Below are 5,203 nucleotides of genomic sequence, written 5' to 3' on the forward strand. Positions count from 1 at the left end.
AGAAGGGAGCCCAATTCCTTGCTGAGCCGCGTGATTCTACCTTCAGCCATGGATTATGTTGTTGCTGGGGCACTGTCAGCCCCAATCTGGTTTAGTGCATACTTGCATTTGCGTTCCACACCCTGTACAACAGCAACTTTGCAGAGTGCCCTCTTGCACTCCGGGACCCCTCGGAGGATGTTGGAGAGCCAGTTTCAGTCCAATCCCCACAGGCTAGGCTGAGGGATCCCACCTGCTGGGGTGACATCGCTCACTCCACAGCTGCTGGGGAGGGACCATGGGAGGTTGGCTCTAGGGCATCAGTCCTGCTCCACCAGCCACCTTCTAATTAATTTCCTTTCAATGTGCTCAAATCCGTGCACCAGGTCACTAGTTGTAACAATAATTGGAAACCTGTGTAATAAAAAGTTATTTTGGAAAGGAGAACTGCTATTATTTATGTGTAGAAATTATTTTAAATGTATTTCAAAGAAAATTTTTGATGTTTTTAAAGATCTATGTTATTTTACAGTCAAAATGAAATGTAATTGTAAATAATTAAGCAGTGAACTTAATCATTATGTGTTTGCTTAAAAATATGACTTTCCTCAAGAGGCCAGTGGAATTATCTAAAGATTTAATTAAGGAGATATATTATGCTAGTTATTCAACTTGACTAATCTCATTCCATTGAGATCTTCTTTTTGTTTTGTGTTCTTTGTCATTAAACACAAGTATAAAATATTAGATATTTACTTAATGTTGCCTTTAAATTATTCTCTAGAATCACTTCATTTAACAAATATATCTTGAGCACTGGTCTCACAAGGTTGTTAGCAAGATCAAATGAGAAAAAAATACAATATAAACATTATGTGCATTCTGAAAGGTAGTCATTAAATTATAATCACTTCCAAGACTTCTGCTAGGTGCTTGGGCAAAAGTTTCAAGATGCTCTAGCAACAAATATATATATATGTACTATATTTTCATATAGGTTGTAAATGAACTATTCTTCTACCTACCTCCTCATGCTCAATAAAATGTGCATAACAAGTGTTGTCAGAAAATATATACTAAAAGGATTGATAAATATTTTATAACCCATTATTGGATCATAATTTACATTTGTGTTCTCTTCTATAGAGCACCACAGATTTGAAACATTTCAGTCATCAATAGCATTAAAAGAGCTTTCTAGCACTTTAAGTTAATTTAGACACAGAATTCTCATTTTATCAATAAGTTTCACTTACTAATAAATGAAGTGGTTAATGATGCAGCTTTACTTAAAGACTGTAGTCTTGAGTCTCATGATCTAAATTTCTTAGGGGTGGAATATGAATTAAACAGAAACCATAATTTGAAATAAAAAATAAATTACTAGAAATTTATATAGTAGTTTTATCTATATATATAAAAGACTAAGCGACCATGGACTGTCTGACCGGCTGGTAGGTATGACATGCACTGACCACCAAGGGACAGACACTCAACTCAGGAGCTACTAAGCTGCAGTGGCTTGGCTATGGCAGTTATTGGGTGACTCACCCAAAAACCAGAGAGGAGGGAGTCCGATTCCTTGTGGGACCGCGCGATTCCACCTTTGGCTGTGGGTTATGTTGCTGGTGCACTGTCGGCCTGGAATCTGGTTTACTGCACACTCACATTTGCATTCCACATCCTGTATGACAGCAACTTTGCAGAGTGCCCTCTCGTACTCTGAAACTCCTCGGGAGATGTTGGAGAGCCAGTTTTGGCCCAATCCCCACAGGCCAGGCCAAGGGACCCCACCTGCCAGAGGGACACTGCTCATTCTGAAGATGCCCTTCAGCAGCAGCACTGCCCCAGGTGCAGCCAGCAGGGAGAGACCACGGGAGGTTGGCTCCAGGGTGTGTCCATCCAGTCTTGCCCAGTCCTGCCCCACCGGCCACCTTCTAATTAATTTCCTTTCAATGAACAAGAATCTGTGCACTGGGCCACTAGTCTATAAATAAAAGTTAATCATCTAGTAAAACCACCATTATTTAACTGGGGAGAAATAATCTATGGTAAATGTTTATAACAGGACTTTGAATGTTTTAATTACTAGTAAGGTACAAATCTTATTTTAATAACTAATGGTAAAATGCCTATACATGAAGTTTATTATTAATATTATTACACATTGTACAAATTGAAATATAAATATATATGTGCATGTGTATCATTTATGATATGATAAAGAACATATGAATGCCAGCCCCAGATGTTTCAATAGTCTGGCCTCCTTTCAGTTTCATTTAAAATAGAAATATGAAGAATTTTGTTTGCAATACAAAATAACTTGATTATGTGTTTGTGCTTGGTATGTGTGAGAGAATGTGTATATAAACCTTAAAGTAGATTTTTCCCTTCTCTACTAATATAGATATTTATAATAATACATATTTGTAGTTGTAAATTGGAGAAACATATTAACAACCGTTTTGATGTTCTCTGTATCTTATCACATACTAGTTCATTTTTTTATCTGCCAGAGGAGAAAATTTCCTAACTCTTTTTGTCTACCAAATTATTTAAATATGACAAATATGACTAGTAAGATGAACTACGACTGCTCCTTAAAGGTAGAGTTCACATTATATAATTTACTTTAAAAATTAGCAAGCATACTGGAAAGGCCATTCAGGTAATTATTTAGAAAAAGTAATAATGCCCCTTGGGATTTTATGTAAAACAAAGTAAAAGAGTTTTTACTCAGGTTAAAAATGCAACTCTAAACTTTTTCTTCTTATTGGACAGTAGCCATTGATAGAAAACAGAATATGGGAAATTAACACTTGATGAGTGGAAAACAAAGCATATATAGGTCATTATATATACAGGGTATGGAAAAAAGTAGGTTTACAATTGCTTATATGGAAAATAGTATAATAGTTAATAAATAATAATACAAGAATACACTCTGTGTTTCATGTACTCATATATGTAAACCTACTTTTGCCCCACCCTGAGTGTGTGTGTGTGTGTGTGTGTGTGTGTAGTAAATTTCAAACACTAAGTTAATCATGGGTCATGACAGCTGATTCATGGGTTATGACAAGAGAAATGAGGAAATGATAATTAAGAAAGGTATATACACTTTCTCTTATCTAGTACCAAGTAAACTTCACTTCAATGACTATGTTCCCATGGATTGTGATATAATCATTAAAAGTCACAGGATTAGGTTTTCTTAAAACCCATTTGCTTTTAAAGCAAAAAAAAAATTTATTTTACTATTTTTTCTTTTTGACTGGGAAACATGACTCTAGATTTTAGAAGAATGCTGTCCACACAATACATCTTATAATTTACCATTGAACTTTATAGTGTTGCTCTCAGAGGCAGTTTCTATAACAAAAGAAACAGAATAAAAATACAATTTCAGGCTATAAAATGTGTGAAGCATGGCAATGCTATCATATGTCAACTTATAGAGGGTAAAAATTTATAAAAATTAGAAATTAAATACATTAGAGTGTTATCCTTTAAAAACCACTTTATTTTCCATTGTACCAGGGATGGGTAAAGCATAGCCTATGGCACACTTCCATTTTTATAAAAGTGAGTTTCTGTAACATAGCCCAGCAGCTCTTCACTTCTGTAGGGACTATGTGGCTGCTCTTGCACTACAACAGCAGAGTAAGCAGGGGCAGGAACCAAATGGCCCACAAAGCCTGGAGTATTTACTATTGTGCCCTTTACAAGAAAAAAAACTTACTGCCTCCTGTTTTAGACACTTATCACTTAAATTTTATGTTGTTGAAATCAAAGTAAATACAAAGGAATGTTGCAGGAACTTTTTCTAACAACTTGGATTTATATTTATCTGGTCTTCTGAAATTTTCTTTATTTTTTCTATTATTTTCCAATACATTCAAAATATTGATTCTATTAAACTCAAAATTATTTATGATACACACACATACACACACACACGTGTTCATAGTTCACCCCATCTCTGTGCTATATGCTTTTAATATTAATCAAAAAGGATAGTTAATTCTTCAATATTTAAACTAGTTAGGTCCTTCCAATGACAGGTATTGATTAGTAAAACTCCCTTTCTTTTTGTAATATAACTATGCTTTATTGATATTTAGATCATAATCTAAAGCTTATCATCTGGTTTGATATTTCTCTAATGACAAGAGTTTTCAATTTATCTCTACAGGATTTTACCTCCAGGATTAAGTTATAGTCCTGAATTGTGTGTGTGTGTGTGTGTGTGTGTTTGTGTGTGTGTGTGTGTTTTTGAGGCCATAGCCGCCATCTTCCGGTAATTCATCAAAAGGAAAGACTAACATAAAAGGAAAGAGGAGAGACATCCGCTATATGTTCTCTAGGCCTTTTAGGAAACATGGAGTTGTTCCTTTGGCCACATACATGCGAATCTACCAGAAAGGTGATATTATGGCCATCGAGGGAATGGGCGCTGTCAAATAGGAAGGCCCCACAAGTGTTACCATGGCATTTTGGAAGAGTCTACAGTGTCACCCAGCATGCAGGGGGCATTTTTGTGAACAAGCAAATTAAAGGCAAGATTCCTGCCAAGAGAATGAATGTCTGTATCGAGCATATAAGCACTCGAAAGCCGAGAGAGCTCCCTGAAACATGTGAAGGGAAATGACCAGAAAAAGGAGGAGGCCAAAAAGAAAGGTACCTGCGTTCAGCTGAAGTGCCAGCCTGCTCCACCCAGAGAAGCACACTTTGTAGAACCAATGGGAAGGAGCCTGAGCTGCTGGAACCCATTCCCTATGAACTCATGGCCTGATCAGTGAAAAAAAAAAAAAAAAAAAGACTTCTGTGCTGATAAAAATGTTTCTCTTAAATGAGTAGAAGTCTGGCGTCCCTTCCCCCCAAAAAGTAATTAAAGAAAACTTTGTGTCCTAAATTTAAAAATATTAAATATTTTTAAATATTAAATATTAAATAATTAAAACATATTAAATAATATTTATGTATAATACTCAGTTATTCATATATATTTATGTCAATATGTTTATAAATATATCAATGTAAAAATTTTAAAGAAATACAATAAAATTAGAAGGAATTTTTTCATTTTTAAAGTCCACTTTTTGGGATGGCCTATGATTCCTACACCATCAACAAGATTTGAAAATTTTCTTGCAAATTTATGAAAAGCAAAGGAATGAAAGAAAGGTACATATCAGCTTCTGAGAATGTCCTTCTATGA

The 5,203-nt window shown here is 35.1% G+C and overlaps 1 pseudogene across 1 annotated transcript; it reads left to right on the forward strand.

The window, feature by feature from the left end:
- The first annotated feature begins 1,413 nt into the window (after positions 1–1,413).
- Positions 1,414–4,777, forward strand: LOC308520847 (large ribosomal subunit protein eL21-like; annotated as a pseudogene). The gene is made up of 3 exons: positions 1,414–1,433; positions 3,587–3,645; positions 4,298–4,777. The product of its transcript is annotated as a large ribosomal subunit protein eL21-like (transcript).
- Positions 4,778–5,203: the final 426 nt, after the last annotated feature.

Source organism: Myotis nattereri (genome assembly GCF_964212035.1).
Source record: "Myotis nattereri genome assembly, chromosome: 6".
Lineage (NCBI taxonomy): Eukaryota > Metazoa > Chordata > Mammalia > Chiroptera > Vespertilionidae > Myotis > Myotis nattereri.